Consider the following 25363-nt stretch of genomic DNA (forward strand, 5'->3'; position numbering starts at 1 on the left):
TGCAATTTCAGAATACTGCGCTTATTGTGATGTGTGGCTTTTAAGGTTGATAAAAATATTATTTTAAATTGTGGATTTGATGCTACATGGGACATAGCAATAAAAATAGTCTTAAGCACCATTTTGTTAAATAGTTTTTGTGAGAATGTGTAACACCAACAAAAATGGGAACTGGAACAATTAGTTCTTAATCTAATAGGTATTTGAATACTATTGATGATTTAAATTACATTCAGTGAATTTATTCTAAATGGCTTCCATGCTGCATAGCAGAACACCAGGAATCATAACTGTTTTTTAAATAGTGCTTTCTCGGGGCGCCTGGGTAGCTCAGTCAGTTAAGCTTTCGACTTCGGCTCAGGTCATGATCTAGCAGTTTGTGGGTTTGAGTCCCCCGTCGGGCTCTGTGCTGACAGCTCAGAGCCTGGAGCCTGCTTCGGATTCTGTGTCTCCCTCTCTCTCTGTTCCTCCCCTGCTCTAACACACTCTGTCTCTCAAAAATACATTCATACATACATAATGCTTTCTCGTGAGGAGTCTGGGTGGCTCAGTGGGTTAAGCTTCTGACTCTTGCTTTCAGCTCATGGTTCATGAGTTCAAACCCCAGTCGATGAGTTGAAGGGCATGCTGCTGTCAGCACAGTGGGCTCCTGCTTTGAATCCTCTGCCCCCATCTCTCTCTGCCCCTCCCCCACTTGTTCTCGCTCCCTTTCTCTCTCTCTCTCTCTCTCCCTCTCTCTCTCTCTCACAATTAAAATAAATTTGAAAAATAATACTTTCTCACAATGTAAGACCGCTGAATTATTGAAGTGTAAGATATACTCAGATTTTAAAATTCTTCTTCTAGGTCATAAAATAATATATACAGTTATATCTGCATATAAGTTAACATTTTTCCATGCTGACCTGTTCTATTGACGTGTCATTGCTAGAATTTCAGTATGTTGGTAGAGGTGTATTTTGAAAAAAACACACTGGTAGGGCTGATGAAAAGGCTGACCATGTTAAGTAGGACAAGAGGGAGCATAATATAAAATCCCACTTCATGTTCAGCTAGTAAAGAAGTTGTTGTTATTATAATTATGTATTTTTTAAAATTTAAATGAAATAATTATTTTACAAATTAGTTTATGAAATATACCTTCACAAAATTGAAAGTATATTTGAGGAAAAAGCATCCAATGGCACACAGATATGGTTTTGCATTTGCCCATATTTGAAATTGCTTTATGTTTGCAAAAACAAGTGAAATGAATTACAGATATTGTTTTATCTTAAGGTTTTTAATTTGCCCCAGCAATGAATTAAATACTCTCAATGTGTGCATTGGGCAAACGACAATTTTAAAAATGCCAGGGTACCTGGGTAGCTCAGTTGATTAAGCGCATGACTCTTGATTTTGGCTCAGGTCATGATCTCATGACTCCATGGAATTCAGCCCCACAGTGGGCTCCATGTTGACAATACACGGCCTGCGTGGGATTCTCTCTCTCCTCTCTCTGCCCTGCCCCTGTTCATGTGTGTGCTCTCTCTCTCTGTCCCTCTCTCAAAATAAATAAAAATAAAACTTAAAATCTGACAAATGTCTAATTTCTGTTTGAATCTATTTTTTAAATAGCTATTTATCACTGTCCGTTGTAACTCTGGTTACCAATCAAGCTGGTGTTTAAGATAGGGTCACAACAGCAGGATCTTCTCTGTTACATCATTGGCTCAGCTATACTTGGACTTCTCAATCTTGATTCTGTTGACATTTGGGGCAGAATAATTCATTGTTGCTGGTGCTGTCATATGTGTTCTAAGGTATCTAGCAGCATCCTTGGCCGCTATGCACTAGATGCCAATGGCAACATCATTACCAGTTTTGATAACTGAAAAAGTCCCCAAACATTGCTGAAAGTCTCCTTGGGAACAGAACATTCCCCAGTAGAATACTACAGATTTAAATAATGACCACTTATATTACCTGTGAGAGGAAAGAATACTGTCTACTTTATTTTTATTTTTAAATTTATATTGCTTCTTCTTCCTAGAGGATTCATGGATTACATTATTTGTTGAAATTTGAAGATGTGTGCATTGAAAGCAATGCTGTCTGGGTAGTTCTTTTAGATCATCTGCTCCTATTTTTAGTACTCTATGCAACAGAGAATGGATAGCTTGCAAATGTAAAATAATTATCAAAATTGGGAAAATGTTGGAAAAGGTGCAATATAATGGAGTGGTTTGAAGATAATAAAGAATAATAATGGATGTGAACTAGACTGTAGCGATAATTTTGCAATAAATAGAAATATCAAATCATGTTGCACACTTGAAACTAATCTAATGTTATATGTCAATTATACTTCAATAAAAATAATACATCAGTATGAATGTATATATATTTAGTAATTATAGGTAAAAGTCTATGAATTTATTTATAAAGAAACGTTTTATCTAAGTGTGGTGCTTTCTGTTGGACTGTCCTCTGATTCTTGCTTATATGTCATCACCTTCTCTTTTATAGTACTTACAAAATATAGAAGGTAGGAAACTTGGTCATGAAATTTGAATCGGAAGACTGCTAACTATTAGATAAAGTTGCTTTTTCTTGATCCTTCCAAAGTGTAATTTTTATATCATTTTCAGTGGGGGTATCGTTCTTTTCCTTTCAAATGTCAAACCTTGACCATAAAGTAATAACACCAACACGTTATTGGGAAACAATCTTTACCATCCTCGCTCCTTCCCTTTTGAAATAGGGTGACTTATCTGAACACTCACACGGGAACTGAGGATGTATCCATCTTTTGTCTTTCTTTCCTTTTTGTTTTCCTTTTCCGTAGGTTGCTCTTGTACTGTTAGGCATTCTTTTTGCAGAGTAGATTAATTTAGTACTGGAGAAAAGTGGTAGGAAGACTGAGTATGGATGAGGTCAAACTGTCCTCTCCAATCCAGCTTACCATTAATATTTTGCTTCCGTTGATCTGTTTCTGGATCTATTAATTGGTTGCAAACAATAGACACTAAATCTAAATGTAACACCTTAATTGAAGTGTTTTCGAAGGTGTAAATATGTTTTATGGCCAACATACACTTCTTTTGGGAATTCAGTTTTAAAAGTATTAGAGTATGATTACAAATAATATAATGTGTGGTTTATAGCATTGTTATTATATAATAATATAAAAATATTTGAGCTGAGATATTTAAGTGTTACTTTGTGACGTTTTATATTAAGGAGAAATAGAGTTAATTCTTCCTCACTCATGATGCTTTTTTAAACTAAAGCAGTACTTGCTTTTAGGAATTAGTCTCCTGTCTTGATTCTTGCAAATAGCATCATCCCTAGAACGCACCGTGGTGTTGATAAAATATCTCCATTCACATTCACTCTGTGTAACCTTCACAAATACTCAATTGGAGGGATTGAAAATCTGCCTCCAGTCTTTATTTCTCTTATCAGAACATTGCATCCCTCAGTGATGCAAAACAGAGACTTTTCTATAAATGGCCCCAAACAGAAGAATCAAACAAAAACAAGAAGAGTTGTAACTTTTTCAATTGTTTTACTCATTAGAATTAACATTTGCTTTTGTCAAGGTGTGATTCTAAATATAAAATTAATCTTTTGCAGTCTGTGTAAAATATATATTGGAGTGAGTTGTCCATTCTGGGTTATTGCATTACCTTTATCAGACAAAACAGCCTTTGATACTTGAAGAATAATAGCAAAATTATACTTTGAGAAAGTGATTTTTTAAAATCACATCAGACTTTTGATATTGTTATTATTTACTCTTAAGGAACAAATCTACCTCTGAATCTCTTTCATGCATTTGTAGAGACATTAGCAAGTAATTTAATTTCTCATCATGTCCGACCCACTTCACAGACATATGAGAGATACACACAGGCATAGTATTTTTAAAATGGAAGCATCTAACAGTGAAAATTCTTGTTTCCAAAAACTGAATATGAGAAAAAAATGGAACAACAAAAATAAAATATTTTTTATTATCTTCTGTGAATGCGGTATCTCTCAATTGGCTCCTTTCTCTCTTCCTTTCTTCCTTCTTTCTGGAGCTCGTTAGCTATGTAGCCTCACATGTATTACTAAAGAAAGTTTTTCTCAAAAGCAACTTTTTTTGGTATTTGTTCTGAAGTGTTAGGAAGTGTTAGATCACTTTACATTCAACATATTAAAGGAATGGACTTGCTCTAGATGTCTTTGAAGTACAGTTTCATTCTATAGGTGACATGACTTAAAAAAAAATGAATGCTTTGATTTTGCTTTGACATTACAAAAAATGATGAAATTTAAAAACGTGTGGCAAAGTATTTCCTTCAAAATCTAACGGTGCATGTTAGTTATTTCCTGAACAACATAAATTCATTTTCAGCTGCACCTGATAATATAACTATCCAAAACAAGGGCATAAAAATTCTTGTATTTGAATATGATTATTACTTAAGTCACTACTTGAATTATTCTGAACACATACTCATAGCTTCATGAAATTTTATACCTTGTAGGCACATTGCTCCTTCTTGATAAAATAATATAGACTTAAAAAGAAACTATATCTCAAACAATATGTTACAGAATATGCCTTTCTTATATGGTAAGAATGAAAAAGATAGCATATTATGTATAGTTTTTAGTATTCACGTTTCAATTCTGTTTCTTTTCAGCTTTTGTTATGACTAAAAGTTATTTTTCTACTTTCATTTTGTTTTTAAATCAATTTCATATCCTTTCAACTATTATTTAACACCAAACAGAAAATTTTGCACTCTCAAACACAACATTCTCCATACTACTCTTCTTGTGATGTAAATTTAAGCAAATTATTTATTTATATTTCACCCAAGATATCCATCATTAGAAAACAGGCAGTTCTCCCTTAGGCGACACACAAAAATAGTAACACATACATCAAGCTTTTGTGCCTCTTTATTGTTGCCATTGTAAAAAAAAAAAAAAAACAAAGCTCTAACTTACAGAAAGCTATACAATTAGAAGTCATCATTATTCAAATTTTGATGCAAGGTTTTCAAGTCTAACTGGCTTCACTGTAAAGAAATTATGTGTTTGTGCAAAACTAAGGGACAGGTAACTCATTTCTCCTCTCAGAAGGAAATTGCTGGAATTTTCCTCCTTCTATCCTTAGCAAAGACATATTTTAGTGTCTTTGGTAAAATAGGAATGTGAAAAATAACAATGTCCCTAATAATCTAAAGCAAATAAGGGCACCTGAGTGGCTTAGTCGGTTAGACTTCCGACTTCAGCTCAGGTCATGATCGCGCAGTCAGTGAGTTTGAAACCTGTGTGGGGCTCTGTGCTGACAGCTCAGAGCCTGGAGGCTGCTTCGGATTCAGTGTCTCCCTTTCTCTGTCTGCCCCTCCCCAACTCGTGCTCTGTCTCTCTCAAAAATAAACATTAAATTTTTTTTTTAAATAAAGCAAATCACATGTCTTGTGACAGGTTACCTTCAGTGATAGCTTTTGATTCAAATTCTAGATAGCGATTTTAGTTTTATGTGGCATTTAAATTGTCCATGTCTTCCTTAAAGTATAAAGTCTTTTTTAAATACTAAAATAAATAACTAAAATCTATTTAGTATAAAATAATGTAAGATTCAACAAGACGGTTCTGGCTTTTTAACAAAATTAGGTAATATGAAAATAATTTCTGAAATCTGTGAAGACAGAATGCACTTAATAACATTTGTCAAATTGGATAATTGCTTTCGTAGTTTGTAAACATGCTATAGGCTCAGGCTTAGATCGAGTCCCTAGATTTCTAGGCAGCAGAAATATTTCGTAACTTTTGACCATGTTATTTATTGTCTCAGTTATTAATATGTACAATGTAAGAAGAATGATGCCTATGAAAATGTCCTCTTACATAGGTTTGCGTACTTGGAGACAAGCTGTATCTGTCTTTAACTGTTTTGCTGGCCAAACCGCTATGTTGGTATAGCACAGAGCTGGCTTTTCAATCATGTGTACAGAAAGCTGTGATTCTTTCATACATACGAATACATGTGAAACTATATGTGTATATACATATGCATATATGTATATATATGTGTATATATATGTGTATATACATATGCATATATATACATGTGTATATATATATGTGTATATATGTGTATATACGTGTATATGTATATGTATATATATATGTATATATGTATATATATGTGTGTGTGTATATACATATGCATATATATATGCATATATATGAATATATATGTATATACACACATATATATTCACATACATAGATACACACATATATGCATATACAAAATGTGTGTATTATAGTTTATTAACCACTTTTTTCGATGCAATATCTCTATTCACGTACATGATCATCTTACAATCCTCAAAGCACCCTGCGATGCAGATTTGTGCTCATTTAATTTGCATATTACATTTTGTTGATAAAGTACTTTGCATTTAATACAAGCAAAGAAAATGCAATTTTAATGAATGTACCTTAAATCCACTACAACGGAATTCATTTGTTATGTGGAATAAGATGACCATCTTATACAATTAAGTCATTTATTATTTCTGTATGTTTCTTCGTAATAGATTTTGAACTTCTGTAAGATCATTAAGTTTCACATTTGTTAACATGGAAAATAAATGTTTCTCTAATGGGACTTATTGAATGTGTAAACAAATGAAATACATTGATAATTTACATTAGATATTTTTATTTAATATAATAGTTATACATATGCGTGCATATCTGTGCACCCACCCGTCTATCCATCTACTTACCTAATTGTTAAAACTAAAAGATTGTGCCTTATTTTATATACGTATGCAACAAGTTCATTAAAGTAAATCAAAGGAGCCTCCAATTAATAGATAATAGCTTTTTAAATTATTTCATTATTTTAATAATGTACTTTAATTAATAGCGAAGTAAATGAACTGCTAAAGTTTCACTTAGTTACAATGAAAGGAAATTCCAAAAATATTTTAGAGATAAAAGAATAAAAATAAATTTTCCTACTTTCTTTTGTAACTCTTTATAGTTGTAGATTGAGGCCTTTGAGAGAGGTTCAGATTAATGATCAGAGTGGTTTTAATAATAGTGTTGAAGTGATGAATCCAACAATTCCTGCCCAATCTTTAGGACTACTCTCCTAAATAGAAGAGTTGTGGTCTGTTTTCCAGCACAATCTATGTAAGGTTACTACTAGAAAATTTTCTCATGTATCACAGATCTAATTTTCCTTAGAATAATGATAACTTCAGTAATTTCAGTAAATTCAGGTGATATTTGATGTATATCACTCATTTTCTTATTGTTTGTTCATGTCCAGTATCTCCTTCTGCTGGAAACTTGAATGAGATATGGAAACCTACTTCAGTAATTCAATAATGAGTATTATCAAAGAAGTTTTCATTCATTCATTATGTATATCACAATATTTATTGAATAGTCTGTGAAGCAATGCATGGCATTATATATTATATAATGTGGTTTTGCAATCAAGCCACAGATCAAATATTATGTGAATTTCAAGAGGAAATGATCATTTGATTAATAATTATGAAGAGTTCCAATAATAATATAGTATTTGAGCTGAGCCACCATCAGTTTGAATACTGAAGGCCTTTGACAGATCTGGAGTAATACTGAGAAGACATTTAATCTGGCTCCCAGAATCTTAAGAGGCATTGCAGATACGTATTGCATCCCGTGATTCAGGTTCAAGCATTATCAAAATATGTGAACAGAAAGAGCATGCCAACGTAATCATCTTTCCCAATTTAGAATTGGAGAAAATGTATTATTTTCAGAGGCGATTGGCATTTTCAGATATGGTATCTATCCGTGATAAGAAAGAAGTCTCCATTTTGTTTTGTGCTACTCAACACCTAAGCTTGAAACGTTTTCCAAATTCTTACCTTCATATCAGAATTAATGGGTTTTGTGGGACAAAATTAGATGCACTGTAGATATGTGGTAAGAAAAGATAGATCACAGTGACACTGAGATAAAGAGACTGAAAGATAAAATTAAACTGCTTCTTTAAAGCTGTTGAATACTACCTTAAGTGAATCAGTGAGCCAAAAAAACTGGTAGAGTTTAATTCGGTGCTTAGAGTAAAAATATTATCAAATTCTAATATGAAGGAAAAACTTGAAAAGAGGGGTCGTCAGGAAATCTCAGAAAGCATGAAGTATTCAGAAATCCTAATCAGCTATCCTATATCTGAGACTTACTAGTGAAGAAATAATAACATATATGTAAATGGATTACAGATTTTCCTAGTGTCCATAATAAAAACTATTACAGCAAGTTAATAATAATTATTACAGTTAATAACAAAATATTTAATCAAGAACTTATAGTTATGTATAAAAAGGTCATCAGAAGTTCTGCTAATCTGGGGCGCCTTGGTGGCGCAGTCGGTTAAGCGTCCGACTTCAGCCAGGTCACGATCTCGCGGTCCGTGAGTTCGAGCCCCGCGTCGGGCTCTGGGCTGATGGCTCAGAACCTGGAGCCTGTTTCCAATTCTGTGTCTCCCTCTCTCTCTGCCCCTCCCCCGTTCATGCTCTGTCTCTCTCTGTCCCAAAAATAAATAAACGTTGAAAAAAAAAATTAGAAGTTCTGCTAATTAAATACAAAACTTACTTAGAGGCACTCAAACAAAAGAAACGGAAAGAGAAGCAGGATTGTAGCAGTCAATTAACTACGGTACAGCTGGTCTGTGAGGAAAGTTGTTTGCAAATAGAAATCTAATTTGGTTTCATTGATTGTATTTTTATTCTATCCTTAAGGTCATTATAGGCATACTATATATAATTTTCCTGAGGCTCTTTGGAAAATAAACTGCAGCTCTAGAAGAGGAAAGCTTTACTGTGAAATACAGACCTCCTGAGGAAACAGAGCAGAGCAATTGTGTAATGCAATCATTCCAGAAAACAGACTAAAACCTTGGAGAGGTTACTTAGGTAATCCTAATTGATATATCTCAACTTCCATGACAGCAGTTTGTTGTCTTTTAACACAAAGTGTTACTGTTCCACACCTTTATGTTGTAACTTAAATAAAATGCCCCATGCATGCTGTTTGACTTTTTAAACTCTAATAATCACTTTTGGAGGAGTTTAAATGAAAACTAAGCTAGTGTAGGGTACAGAGAGAGGGACACAAGACTAACAATGGAATTTAAGATTCTAACCTGAGCTCTTCCATGGACAAAATCTTTTACTCTTACCAATTCATTTATTTATATATATTTTTTAATGACCTTGGATAGCTTCAGAAAATAAGAATAGACAAACATGTGAAACTTCAAAGTGTAGAGTCATTCTGTCCCTTATGTCTAGCATTTACTATTGTTAAAACCAAACGAGATATTGTTCATCTTCTTTATTTATTTGCTCTTTCTAAGCTAATATTCTCCACCTTTTCATTTCAGTAAATTTTTATCCAATACCCAGACTTTTTCAAATGTTCCTAATTTAAATATATTGTTTTTAACGAATAATATACGATATTGTTAGAGTTACAAATATACAGCAGAGTAGTTCAACAATGATTTAAATACATTTTAAGTGACAGTTTATCCAGTCTTTACTTGTATTTTATTTATTTATTTATTTATTTATTTATTTATTTATTTATGTATGTATTTATTTATTTATTTATTTATTTCTCAAGTTTCTTAATTTATCAAAGATTTATGTTTCTGGCACTAGCCTTTTTAACTAAATAATTCTGTGTATTTCTCTTTTTTTCTCCAGTTTTATTGAGACTTAATTGACAACAGTTGTAGGTATTTAAGTTGTACAATGTGGCATTTGTATAGATTGTAAAATGATTACCACAAATCAACCAGCTTAACAAATCCAGTAACTCACACAGTCACCACTTTGGTGTGTGTGTGTGTGTGTGTGTGTGTGTGTGTGTGTGTGTGTGTGGTAAGAACACTTAAGATTTACTCTCTCAGCACATTTCATGACGTGACACAGTATTATTATCTGTAGTCATCATTAGACTGTACATTAGAACTTCAGAACTTATTCATACTGAATAGCTGAAAATTTGTATTCTTGGATCAACATCTTTCCATTAGCCCCAACCCCCATTCTCTAGGGGCCAATAATCTACTCTCAGCTTTTATGAGTTCAAGGGTTTTTTGTTTTCATTTGTTTTTTGGGGGTTTTGTTTTGTTTTGTTAGATTCCACATATAATTGACTTCATGAAATATTTTTCTTCCTGTGCTTGGCTTGTTTCACTTAGCATAATACCTTCCAGTTTTGTCCATACGTCATAAATGACAATATCTCCTTTTTAAACGCTGAATAATATTCCAATGTATGTAGATACATACACCACATTTTCTTGATCCATTTACCTGACAATGGACATTTAGTTCTTTTCCCCATCTTGGCCTCTGTGAATAATGTTGCATTGAACATAGGAGCAGATATCCTTTTGAGATCCTGATTTTATTGCCTTTGGATATATAAGCTGAAGTCAGATTGCTGGATCATGTATGGTAGTTCTATCTTTATTTTTTTGAGGAATCTCTAAGCTGTGTTAAACCTTTGTTTTCCATACTGGCTATACCAATTTATATTCCCATTAACAGTGCACAAGGGCTCTCTTTTAGCAACATCCTTGCCAACCCATTTCCTTCTAGAAAGGCGGCATTAATGTGTAAACTCCTTCCTAATTACCTATTTTCAAGTAATAAGTAATTTGAATATCTTCCTCAAGTATTATAATGAGGATTTTTTTTCTTCTATGAATATCATTATGAACACAGATTGTACTTGATTCAATGTTTTTAATACATGGGAGTTTCTATTCTTGTTACAACTTTTCTGGTGGCATTCCCTTCAGGTTGCCAGAATCTGTTAATCGCTGAGAAGTGCCTTCCCATGTTGCACAATCAAAAGGTGCTTTATTTTTGTACATCCTGGTCTCAGGGTCAACTTGTTATTCCTATGCTGCAGACCGGAATTCAACCATTTCTTCAGACTCACCTCCCTAACAAAGGGGGATGATATTAGAAGCCATCATTTGAGCTCTTGAAGTTATCATTGCTCCTGGGGTAATATTTGTCTCATGACCATTCCAATGAAAAAAAATTTTTAATTGTAAATTTATATCAACAATTTTAATTCAATTCCATTGCACTCATCTTCATTGCATTAACTGTTTCTGCTTCTGTAATTTGGAAGAGCAGACAGCAGTGGCTAATAGCACATATATTATCTCAATGGCTCTCAAACAAATATTTATTTTGTGTTAATGTTATCAGAGACGGTGGGTCAGCTGCCGCTCTGCTTGGCTCTGATGTGCTTGGCCCAGCTTGGCTCCAGATGTTTTCTTTTTGGAAAACACTGACTGAAGGGGCTGTCCTGTACCCAGAATATGGCTAAAGAATGTCGTACTGCCAATCCCCAAATCAAAGAGGCAGCCTGATGCGCTTTTCTTACAGGACCGTCACACAAGACACATGACAAGTGGAAGGATGATCCCTATTCCTGTTGTATGGAGGGGGAAATAATTGGTAGCAAGAATCCAGTTTGCTACAACCCTCCTTTGCCAGAAATACTGCTTTCATCCACACACAGTAATTCTGAATTCCTCCCCAAGACTCTCTAAGAATTTCATGCAAAACTGGCATAAAGCTTAAATTCCAGGTCCCTGTAAACCTAATTCACATTGTTATGATACAGATATATATATTTTTTAAATCTGGCGTGAAAAAGATAACTTTCCGTATCAGTGATTCCCTTATGTATGTTTTAAAGGGCCACTAGACTGGATCTTTCTCTTTCAAGGAATGTGTGCTGACTTTGGGCTGTACCTTTCCTCTGGAAACAAGATCAGAACCCATGCCTCCTGTTCTGTTACAAACTTGAGATGCTAGGACCTTTGCATTCCCTACACAGATGGCCTTGAGTGTACATCCAGGATTTACACAGCTCTTCCTAATCTATCCTACTGAGAATCTTCTTTCCTGACAACATGACCCTCCCCTCATCCAAAGGGGGGCCAAGTGGACACTGCGTGTGGAAGGAAGAACCCGAATATGGGTTGTTGGCTGTGATGTCCATATCCATGTACCCAAGGGTTTTTATTCCAAGGACCTAATCATCGAGACAGCCAATACGTCGTATACCAACGCCTGAGCCCTACTAATTACTCTCATTGCCACATCCCTTACAGCTGCCTACAGTACTCGAATTATATTCTTTGTGCTACTAGGCCCCTGGTACAGGACTGATCTGGAGTTGAAAAGAAGGGGATAGAGCAAGAACAAAGGGAATTCTCCTACATCAGCCCATTGGGGAGGGTTTGTAGGAAATTAATAATGTTGAATTCTGTCTTTACTTTCTAGGTGTACACACACATACACACACATACATACACACACACACACATACACACACCCACACACACCCACACCCACACCCCCCCACACACACACACACCAAATTTTGTTTTCAAGCTGACATGGGGAATTTAGTTTGTAGAAAAGCAACGTGTGGAGGATGCCACAAAAAATCCTAGCATGTTTAAAGTACTATATATAAAAACAACAGCTGCTCATAATGACAACACTGAAGCACTGACAGATTATACGGATATATCCTTTCAGACAAGTAGCCCAGTTCATAAAATTTAATTTGCATGCTTATAATATGTGATGCACTATTTTTTTTCTTTCTCTGTCATGCACACGTTAGGAAAAGCCTTGTCTGTCATGCACCCAACAGACAGCAACCCAACGTGAGTAGGATTGCTGAAATAACACCTGAGAACAGATCCAAGATAGGAGGTATATAGCATTCACTGTTCTAGAGCAAATCTGAGATTCCATTGGGAAGACATGGCAGAGTTTACCTATTGTGATGGTTGATTTTATGTGTCCGCTTCTCTGGGCTATTTAATGTCCACATAGCTGGTAAAACAGCATTTCTGGGTGTATCTATGATGTGTCTAAAATGAACCCGTAGCTTTAACTGATGATACTTATGGGTGCTAAATAGCATGGAAATGAGAGATGTGCGGATAACATAGAACATTGCAGAAGTTACTTAAAACACACCCAATGTGTTTTAAATCAGGACATGTTAATGATATCGTCAATGCTATTAAAGACATACAGGTGTTAATACTTAAAACCAACTTATATCTTCAATATTTGAACTTATCATACAAGTCTGGAAATAGAAACAGACTAGAACTCGGATTGAACGAAAGGGTATATCATTAGTGAAGAAAAAACTTGCTGAAAATCCAATTTGGCAATATTGGAATGTTTATTTCCAGAAAGTACAGGTAAACTAGGAAGTATGCAGGCATGAAAGCGATTTTCTTTCTTAGATCTAAAGTTTAAGGAGCAGTCTGACGACACAAAGAAGAATCCTTCTTGAGAATTCTGTTGACTATGGTTTTTTTGAGTTCCCGTTTATAAATATTTATCCACATCTTTTAATCCCTGCAGTTTCTGAAATTTTTGACTATTTTCTGTCATGGAAATTCACAGTTCCTCCTTTACCTGTGTGTCTGTAAACCTTTTGTGCTTTAAATAAAACAAGAGAGTTGGCAGTTTTAGGATACTCAGGAATAGTCATGATGTAAGGAAAAAAATGGGACTTTTTTCCCCTCTGTTATTTTTCATAAATCTCTAATGGAATATTACTGCTAGGGCAACAGTACCAATCAGTCACGATGCTTTCTAAGTATCATTTGAGAGGGCATGGGACAAATAAGCCATGCAGTCTAGCAAGGCTTCCTAAGCCAAAGTGATCTGCAAAAGAAAAAAAAAGACTATCTTAAAAAGCATTAGCTTTATTAAACTGTATTTTGTTCGCTCCACCAGTGAACATATTGGATGACATTTGTAAACCTGCTTATGGAATTCTCTCCATAGGAACAGTCTTATAAATACGCTCCAAAATTTCTGCCACTTATTTAACAAATATACATCAGGTGTGCACCAAGGCCCAGGTGCCATGATAGGCAGAGAAGCTACAGTTGGAAGGAAAACAGTTTCTAACTTCTAGCTCTTGTGAGAAAGTGAAGATAGAGGAGTAAACACTATCCATAAGGAATAAAACATCCAGAAGGTGCCGCCATTTGTAGAAACTATTTTGTATCTGTAGAAATTGCTTAATGCTCTATAGCTATAGGTAATTTAATAACTTTCTGGAAAAATGCATATAGATGTGAGTTGATTACAAATTTTACTGATATGAAGGATGCATAGCATGCAATTTACCAAAAGCTATAAAATATAAAGTAGTATTTATTGTAAATTTCCTATACGCAAATGGAGTCTCACACTATACTTTTGTTGATTTTGGCCAAGTCCTAATACGTGCAGCCAAGCTCGGTTTGCAATTCAATTGCGACTTGATAAACCCAATCGCATCCCGCTTCATGAGCTTTTTTCAATCAATTTATTGTTACTAAATCTGATATTGAATCTACTGTTAAGCTGTTCTTTCCCCTAATGCAAATTTTACTCATAACATGGAACTGCCTTCAGCTTTAGCTCTATATTTGTTGGGTTTCACTGGTTCATCAGTAATATGAGCCACATCTTGGCTGAACTGGTTAATAGTTTTAAACACTGGAAGAAGAATCTCTTTTTTGGTGGGCGGGGGGGAATCCTATTCACGATGTAGCTGGTACAGACACCACCAATTTTTAAGTTTATCTGGACTTCCTAACATTTTCTCTATCATTTTAAGTCTAAACAATAAATCGAAAAGTAAATCAAGCCCCCTTTTGTAGCATTTGTCAATTCTCATTGTATGAATGTTCCCACGATGGCTCATTCCGAGCGAACGATGGCTAATTCGCCGCTGGATTTCGTGGAACAGTTTGAACCATCTCTACTACACCTCTGCACGTTCAGAACATATCTTTTTGGCTGTCCCCACATTTCCAATTCAGTGTAATGAGGCCTGACAAGACTTCTTTGTCTCATTCCGTCAGTGCTCACATTCTTTCAGTATCTCTAATTCTTAGCGGAGAGGCAATATTATTGCATGTAGTCACAGGAACTTAGTGCGATTTGCTTTCTTCCCCAGGATATGCCCTTTCTGGGTGTGTGACCACAAACACATTACTTCTCTTCCACATATTTCTGTTTCCCTAACCCCCTACCTCCCCGACAAAGGTCTGACCCTGATGACCGCGTCACTTGGCACTCCTGTGGCTTCTCATTGGGTTCAGGCCAGGAAAGGCGTTGACAGGTGATCAAAGAGCAGGAGTGGGGGACAGGTATCCCCTTTTCCACCCCCATCTCTGCTTTGAGGTTTGTTTTGTTTGTGTTTGGCCGTGGCTGTCTCCCTCCATGACAACTCCAGCAGGATGGTAACTCTTTTTTGAGTCCAGAAGTCACAGAGCCCCAGTCAAACTATCTTTCCTCCTGGCCCTGTCTCATATATGATAGAATGGCTCCTCACTGCTAATCCCTGGGTGCCTGGCCATCCGCTGTGGCTTCCCTAACCCTGACCACGTATCTATATCTATATCTATATCTATATCTATATCTATATCTATATCTATATCCTGTGAAAATCTTCTGGACCTCTCTGCAGGATTGTGATTTTTGACAGGACAATGACTGACACACGATGAAACGTGAGGTTTGGATTAGGTAACTTAGAAAGTCCTTTCCAACTCCCAAATTAGAGTCTAGGGTCCATTAAGGTTAATTTTCCAGAAAGCATTTTGGAATTTTAAATGATGAATCCCCATCTAAACAAGGCAGAACTGGAAAAAAAGGATATTGAACCAAAGATGGACTGTATTTCAAAAATATGTGAAGGAATGAAGGAGGCAAATAAATATAAATAACTATGAACACTGTAACTCACAGCATAAATACAAATTCAGTTAGACAAGCTAAGTGAGTTTCTTATTGATATTAGATATCTAACAGAGATGGTCTGGTCCTTATCATCATATATATACATCATATATATATATATATATATATATATATATATATATATATAGTTCATCTGTGTATCAAGATTTCTTCATATTGGCACTAAGAACATTTTGGGCTGGATGATTTTGTTGTTGTTGTAGGGGATGTCCTATAAAACATATACCGTTTACTAGTATTCCTGGCTTGAACCCATTAGATTCTAGTAAGTCTGCCCCTACTTGTGGCAATCAAAAATGTTTCCAGGTTTTGCCAAGTGTCCTCATGGGGGCAAAATCACCCTTGGTGAAGAACACTGGTTATATGATTTCACACACATGCACACGCACACACACACACACACACAGGTAGATACAGATATAGATACAGATGATACAGATTACAGATAGAGATACAGATATAGATAATATAGATAGATATCGATATATGTCAAAGAAGACTTCAGTAATAATTTCTTTAGAGTCTTGTATCCCATAATCTTCTATGTTGCTATTATTCTGCATATTAATACATGCTCTAAGAGTTATGTTAGGATTAGAAATGTGGTGATGATTTATGATTTTTTTTCCTTTTCCTTCCGTGTCATCCTCTTCAGTACTCTAATCAAGTAATCCTTTTTAATTTTTTTTTATGTTTGTTTATTTGAGAGAGAGAGAGAGAGAGAGAGAGAGAGAGCGCACAAGCAGGGAAGGGGCAGACAGAGAGAGGGAGACACAGAATCCGAAGCAGGTCCAGCCTCTGAGCTGCAGCACAGAGCCTGACACGGGGCTTGAACCCACAAACCATGAGATCATGACCTGAAGTCGGACCCTGAATCGACTGAGCCACCCAGGCGCCCCTATAATCGGTAACTCTATCTCTGGAGTAAATATGCAGGCAGAGATGCTGACAAAACCAAAATTCCGAAACTAAACATGCTGCACTGAGCGCGAACAGTCTCTTCTGTCACCTCGTGAGATCATAAGGTGCGACAGGTCATAGGTCACTCTCAGAGATGCAGCTCTTAAAAATCACATGAGGAGGAGAAACAAAAGGGCTTCCACTTCCTGCTGCATCTTCTTAAGAGAAGGATGCTCATTTCCATGGTCATTTTCTGCAGCCCTTTACCACATGCAAGTGCCCTTGTCAGTAAAATTCTATCCAAATCAACATTTCTTTTTTTAAATGCTTATTTATTTATTTTTGAGAGAGAGAGAGAGAGAGAGAGAGAGAGAGAGTCAGTCAGTCCAAGCAGGCTCCACACTATCAGTGCAGAGCCTGATGTGGGGCTCGAACCCACAAACCGCGAGATCATGACCTGAGTCAAAATCGAGTGGGACACTTAATCAACTGAGCCGCTCAGGCACCCCCAACATTTCTTTATCTACTCTGCCGCTGGCTCTAACCAAACCTGTGGCTCATGAATAGTCTTAGCTCTTTGCAGTAGAATTTGATCACCACCAAAACGTGGGACCTAGCTCCCTGTTAAACTCAATATTTCTCAACATTTCAGCAGGCTTTTATAGGACATTATTTCTGCCTATGATACACTTACCATATATTCTGACAAACTAATTAACTAAAATTTCCTTTCAATATCATGGCTGCTTTCCTCTCCCATCTCCACTATTGCCTGTTTTTCAGCCAGACAAAATTCCTCCCACATGGAGACTTTCCCTGCTGCTGTCTTAAACACAGCTATGTTCCAAGGGATTCTAAACAAGATCCACAGATTCCCTTACAGATAAATATACATCTTGCATACATTCCTCACCTTACCTAAATTTTGAGAAGTACAATGACATTTATTGTTATGTAAATTTAAATTGGAAATAAAAGGAATGTTTTACTTATTATTTATTATTATTGTTATTATTATTATTATTTACAAAAGGCATACATTTGTGAAAAGTTAGAACAGTGAAAAGTACGTACAATTACAAAATCCAATCTTTAGGGGTAAGGTCTGTTAAGGCACACATGTGTCTCTTTGGACCTTCTGTAACACATATACACACATGTGCACATTTAATAAAAAGAGATGCACAATATACACACTGTTATGCAAATTGGTTTTTAAAAATTCAGCAATATAACACTGTAAACTTTCCATACCCAGCATAGAGAATTGGCCCATTATTTTTTATCGCTTTATAAGTATTCCATGTCATGATTGCCTTCTACTCTTAACATAGGGGGGGAAAAACAATAAAAACAGTAAGTGGTTACAAATGATTCTAAACATTCTTTACTATGCCTCCATTACTAAAAACCTCTAAGTTCAAGGTTGATTGTAGACGTTTTTGCGAAAGGTTCTTTTCTGATGAATAGCACCCCAATGACACTGAAGAAAGATGGTTTGGCTGAACTGGTATCTGGTCTTCTTTAACTCATTGTGGATGAATGAGCTTGATTCCCTGGGACACCCTAGGAGAATGGTACAACCTCAAAGAGAGTAGATAACGATTTTTTGCTCTTGTGGCTGTCTTTTCTTAGCATTGAAAACATTTCAAAAATATCCAGTTATTCAAACATTACTTTACACAGTGTGTATTTGACTCAAACACTATTTAGACAAATAGATGGTAGGTCCTCTGTAAATTCCTATCAATAGAAATCATTTAATTTTCCTAAATGCAAAGTCAAGAATACGAATTGATAATGTCCTATGTAATCATGTGTTTAGTTTTTAAGCCCATAAGTATCTTTTTTATAGTTCACGATATAATAGCAGAATCAATAGGAGTTGCAGTATAACCAGAGAGCATTTATCGTTTCAAATTTCTACCCCTCAAATAATAAGGAGGTAATCATATTTTTTTGACTGTTGGATACTTTAATATGTTCCTGCTTTATGGAGATTTATACAGCCACTGTTTTTTACTGAACTGTGTCACCTTTCATTACCTTACACTCTTTTCAAATTTAATTCTTTGGGATGGAAAAATGTTATGAAAAAATATATGTATTACTCAAGTCTAAAGGCCTTGCTAAACTACAGTCATAGGAGTAACAATTTATGACTATCATGTACCTAATTGTTATCACAATTGCCCTGACGGCTCATAAATAAAGCAAAAGCCAAAAAACCAACAGAACTTTTAGGTCCGTGACATACAGTGCAGGGTAGAAGCTGAAACGGCCTCATAGAAGTGCCACGGGAAAACCGGTGAAAACCAAACCCCAAATTCTGCCTCACTTATTTGGTCAAGTTCGAGTTCTGCTTGAGGCAACCTGAGCTAGCCCCATTGCTGCTTCAGGAAAAGGGAAGTTGGGTGCCAGAGAAAGGCACCGTGGCCACCTAGAACTTGGACATGCACTAATACTTAGGTGACTGTATTTTGAGGCAGAAAAAAAAGGGGGGGGGAATATCCTTGTTGTGGGTTTCCAGTGAGTATTTTGATGATGTGGGCAGATTTTGGAAGGAAGTTATACCAGAAAATTTCACCAGCAGAATGAAAATAGCAAATAACAATAACAACAACAACAGCAACAATAATAAAAGTAGTAACAGTAATAGTAGTGACTTTTAAATGTTTTAATTTAATGTTTATTTTTGAGAGAGAGAGAGAGAGAGAAACAGAGTGTGAACAGGGGAGGGCCAGAGTGAGAGGGAGACAGAGAATCTGAAGCAGGCTCCAGGCTCGGAGCTGTCAGCACAGAGCCCGACGCGGGGCTTGAACTCATGAGCCGTGAGATCATAACCTGAAGTTGGACATTTGCCTGACTGAGCCACCCAGGCACCCTGCTGTAGTGATTTTTAAAATGAGGAGGTGGGAGAAGGAGTTATACTTAGAATGTTACTCTGGCCCGACTCGCGTCCGATACCATGGGGTGAACACCGCAGCTGACTCTATTTAGGACACTGGCTGGATGTGTCCTTTACTTTGGGGAGAGTCAGGGAGTTGAAATCGTTCAGGAGGAAAGCAGAGAGAGCAGGGGGCTCTGGAGATTGCCGCAGTGAGGTGAAGCCACCCTGGGCAAGAAGTGACTGATGACCACTGGTTGTCTCTGGGGGCCCCTCCCAGACTCCCCCAGGCCAGAGAAAGTGACATCTGTAAAGACTGGAAGGAATTCAGAACTCACCATCTCAAAACGTGTCACCCTGGCTTATTGACTTTTTTGAGTTAATGGCATTTAACAACAAATGCAAGAAAAACACGGTGACCTTCCTTCTTTTTCCTAAAAGCAGCCGATGAAATTCCCACACTCAAGTTGCCCTCCCTGTGCCCTAAGGTAAGAACATTCTCATCCAGGGTGAGCAGTTGAGACCCTAAAAACTCCTGGCCAACGGCCTCGTTCAAGTCCTATCTCTGGCTGGTATCAACATGACTTTACTTACCTCCGCAATTGCCTCTCCTTATTCACCCTCTTATGGAAGCAACTGGCTTTCACCTCTCCTTTGGGTCTTCATTTGTAAGGAGGACTCCTGGGCCACATAAAACTTGGGTCAAATGAATTGGCCTGCTTTTTCTGTTGATGTGTATTATGTCAAGTTTATCTCTCGGCTCAGCGGAAAAGAAGGGAAGGAGGGGAAAGGTAAAGGGACACTACCCTCTGCCCTCTCCTAACACCACCTCCTCCATGGCCTCCATCCTGGCCAGGTCCCCAATTAGCTTGTGATGTTGACCTCAAGAACGGGCAAGGAAGGACAGGTGCTTGGAGGTCACAGAGGCCATGTCTGCCTGCCTAATTCAAAGTGGAAAAGGCGGAATGGGTCTGAAAACCCGGGATAAAGAATGAGAGTTTTCTATAGTGTTTTGGCAGGTGAGAGGCGAAAGTGTGGCATGGAAAGAAATGGAATACAGTTGTTAGGAGGTGGATGTTTTAACTCTACTCACTGCCCTTCTAGGGATGAGAATCAAGAACCCCAGCGATTCTCGATTAATCTTCAGTAATTTTGCAGTGTGCTTGTCGTTTGAATTTTTAGTTTTGTTGAGGTATAATTGACATTGTGTAAGTCTAAGGAGATCAAAGTGTTGGTTTGATGAATCCCTATGTTGCGGTATGATTACTAGCGTAGCATTAGCTAACCCTTCATCACGTCACATAATTATCACTTATTTTTTTGTGGTGAGAACATTTAAGATCTAGTTCCTTAGCAACTTTCAAGAATATAATACAGTATTGTTAACTCTAATCACAGGGCTATGCAGGAGATCTCCAGAACTTTCCTAACTTCTAACTACAAGTTTGTAGCCTTTGACCATTAAAAAAAATATATATATATGAGTCGGCTGCTATAGTAAACCACAGGGGCTTCAGTGGAGTTATCTTCTTAAACAATAACACTAACGTGCTAGAAATGCTCTCAGCGTTGAAATTTCTTACTATGCAGCCCGTGTGCTCTACATATGTCGTGGGAGGCTGAGAATTCATGTCAGGTTTAATTACAGGGAAAGGGGATTTCATTCTGTCCGAAACTTCAAACTATTAAAATGAATTAAAACACAAGCAAAGGAATTCATTGTCAGGGGGAATCCAGAGATGCATTTCTTTAAGATTGCTTATGGAGATGAGGAAGAAAAGGAGCTTGCTTTGTTGCCCTTCAGCCGCTGCTGGGACAAACGTCCCAGAAAGACCCCAAGCCAGCAGCCAGGAGACGAGAAAGTGCTGACGGCACTTTTCCCATGACCGGGAAAGGAAAGGCTATTGAAAAGTTCTTGGTTTCCGAAGATCCAGAAAGGTTGGTTGAAAAACGGAGAGAGCTGCCAGGGGAAGAGTGTCTGGAGCCGGGGAGCACACATGGTGAGGACACATCGAAGGCAGTCGTGGATGGCGGCCCCTAAGGACCTCCATAAGACAAGCCATTTTTTACCGCGGCTTTCGTGAAGACGGTAGGAAGGATGGAAGTCAGGTGCTTGGAGATCGGATTCAGTCAAATTCTGCGAAGCAATGATCCAGGTGGTTGCAGGGAGAAAAATATAGAGAACGTAAAGGACAATCAGAAAATGAGAAAAACAAAGGAGAACAGAAGGATCCCTGACACAGACAACAGGCTCTCTGGTGATCACATCTGAGGTTTGGGCGATGTGTTTGTAGATTTATTTGGCTTTTTCGGAGCAAGCTGAATCAGAGTGCCCAGGTTGCCAGGGGCGGCCCCAGTGGAGCTACAGGGCACAGACTGAGAAAACCCAGCAGTTGAAGCTCTCTCAGGGTCGGCCTGTCCCAGGAGTTCAAGTGTAAGCAAGTCTGGGCAGAGAGGAGGAAGGGGAATTTCGGGCCTACCTACTTGTCCCCGATTTAATAAGTCATGTTTCTCTTTGGGCTTACTGATAAAATCTGTGTGTGTTCGTTTTCTGTTGCTGCCATAAGAAACTACCACACTTGGTAGCTTAAAACACACAAATTCACTACCTTACTTTACCATCGATGAAAATTCCAACTCGGGGCTTGGGGGCCTAACATCCCAGGGTCTGGGATCCTTTCCAGACCTTTCTGGAGCTGGTTCCTTTCTGGTTCCTTTCTGGAGTCTCTTGGGAAAAATCTGTTTCCTTGCCTTTTCCAGCTTCTAGAAGCCTCTGGCCTCCTTTGGCCCACGGCTCCCTTCTTTGTAAGCCAGAAACACTGTGTTTCTCTGACTGCTCTTTCATGGTGATATCTCCCTCTGACCGACCACAGCAGGGACAGGTTCTGTAAATGTGATTAAACTGGGCCCACCTGGATAATTCAGGCTCCTATCCCTCATCTCAGAGTGTTTACCCTTAATGACATCGGCAATGCCTCTTCGATAGTACAATATTACATACCCACCCTTGCCCGAGAACAGGACTCGACTTTTCTGCGGCAGGAGAGGCAGACATCCTTCTGCCTTCCACACTTGGTAAAAAGACCTTTTATTCCCCACTTGTTCAATGAATGAAGAGGAAATGGTACCATTACCTAATGTGCTACCTTAAAAGTATCTTGATGCATGAAAGACTTTACGTGTATTAAAACGTTCAGACTTTATAATAGGCATGCAAGCCGACTGGGAATCACAGAACACAATAATAAGATCAAGAGGAAATGGCCTCTGTAGTCACAAGTATGTTTTTCATGCACAATTAGCTGAATAAATTTCTTCTCTGAGTCTATCAGATGCGCCATCGAGAAATGGAAGTCAGTGGTGACTTTCATTTCCATAAATTTTTAAAAAATGCATTGACCCTTCTTGCACTGGACACGTTTCTGGGTGAGCAGCCACCAAATTCATTGTGCTCATTCTGACCACCCACACCAGACAATTAAGCCTCCGGATGGAATTTAAAACTAATACCTCCCCCTTTTCTCTGTCCTTATTCTCTGATCAGGATGTTTAGATATGTAGAATGAACTATTTTCTTGAGAGCATAGAATCTGTTCATCTTCTTGTCTGATACAATGATGATGTGACAACTACTACATTTAGGAGGTCAATGGGACATTGAACTTCTCTATTGTTGAGTGTCCTGGCTAAAGTGTTAATGTGTGTGATGCAGAAAATGCAGATTTCTGGGAGATCAGATAAATTCTGTGATAAAATCTTTTTGTAACAACAACAACAACAGCAAAACCTGTGACTCTTGTTTTAGTATAGAGCCCATGATTTCGGGTATACAATTTAAAGTGTCACCAAGAACCTGAGTTTAAGAAGTTAGAGTAAAATTGAGGTTACAATTCTCCATTTGGATTAATGGCAACGTGTGTGTGTGTGTGTGTGTGTGTGTGTGTGTGTGTGTGTGTGTGTAGGTGTGCATGTGTGTTTTTTTAAGTTTATTTATTTATTTTGACAAAGAAAGACAGAGAGCATGAGTAGGGGAGAGGCAGAGAGAGCGGAAGAAAGAGAGAATCCCAAGCAGGCTCAATACTCTCAGCCCAGAGCCCGAGGTGGATCTTGATCTCATGAACTGTTAGATCATGACCTGAGCTGAAGTTGGATGCTTAACTGACTGAGACACCCAGACACCCCACATCTGAATATTTTAGACTCCCCAGCACAATACACTGCTTACATTTATAACATTGCAAAGAAAGAGTCATGCAGAAAACGAGCTTTAGTGATATTCAGTCCTAGAATCCAGCATGGCATCATTCTTTCATTAGATATGTGGCCATGGGGGATTTATTATTGTCCCAGAGTCTCAATATCTTTCTCTGTGGAGAAGTATGTATACATATATCTATGTATATATACACACACATATGCATACACACACATATATGTGTACACATATATACATACACACATGTATGCATACACACAGGCATGTGCACACACACACACAGACACACACACACACATTTGGCAATTAAATAAACTAATGTACATGAAAATGCCCAGAATATAGGCAGTTGAAAATCACTTATTTTCAAAATTGAGTTTCATTAAAACAGCAATGAGATATCACTACTTATTAGAATGCTCAAAATCTGGAACACCGACACCACCAAATGCTGGTGAGAATGTGGAGCAAAAGAACTCTCATTCATTGCCAGGGAGAATGCACAATAGCACAGCCACTCTGGAAGACAGTTTGGCAGCTCCTTATAAAACTAAATGTATTCCTTCCATGCGATCCAGCAACTGTGCTCCTTGGCATTTACCCAAGGAGTTGAAAACTTGTGTCTACACAAACACCTGCACCGTGGTGTTCATAGCAGCTTTATTCATAATCACAAAACCTTAGGCGAGACCAAGATGTCCTTTAGTAGATGAATAGATGAATAAACTGTAGTCCATCCAGACCACAGAATATCATTCAGCGCTAAAAAGAAATGAGTTATCAATCCATGAAAAGGCATGGAGGAGACTTAAGTGTACATTATTAGCTGAATTAACTGGATTTGAAATGTCTACATGATTCCAACTATTTTGTACAAAGTAAAACTGTAGAGATGGTAAAGTGATCAGTGACTTTCAAGGGCTGTCGGGGAGGGAGAATGAATAGGTAGAGGACAGAGGCTGTTTGGGACAGTGAAAATAATCCATATGATGCTATAATGATGGATACATGGCATTATACATGTGTCCAAACCCATAGATTATCTAACCTGAAGAATGAAACCTAAGGTAAGTTATGGTCTTTGGGTGATGATGACGTGTCATTATAGGTTCGTCAGTTGTAACAAATGAGGGTGTTTATAATGGGGAGAGGGTCTATGCATATGTGGGAACGAGAGGTATAAAGGAAACCTCTGTGTCTTCCTCGCAACTTTGCTATGAACCTCAAACTGCTCCAAAAGGTATAGTAACAATGTCACAAGAACTATTACATCTCTAGAATCTCAAAATCAGATAATGGAATTTTTTTGATGAGATCATACTCACAGACTTACAACTACATGCAAATGTCATTAGCCTAAAGTTTGATTAAGAGTTCATGTTAAGCTGGATAATTTGTGCATGTTGATTTACTTTATTTTAACGATTCTCTCAAATTATATGCCTTTCATTGAAACATTTTCTATTACAG

Source organism: Felis catus, chromosome D3 (assembly GCF_018350175.1).
Source record: "Felis catus isolate Fca126 chromosome D3, F.catus_Fca126_mat1.0, whole genome shotgun sequence".
NCBI classification, from domain to species: domain Eukaryota; kingdom Metazoa; phylum Chordata; class Mammalia; order Carnivora; family Felidae; genus Felis; species Felis catus.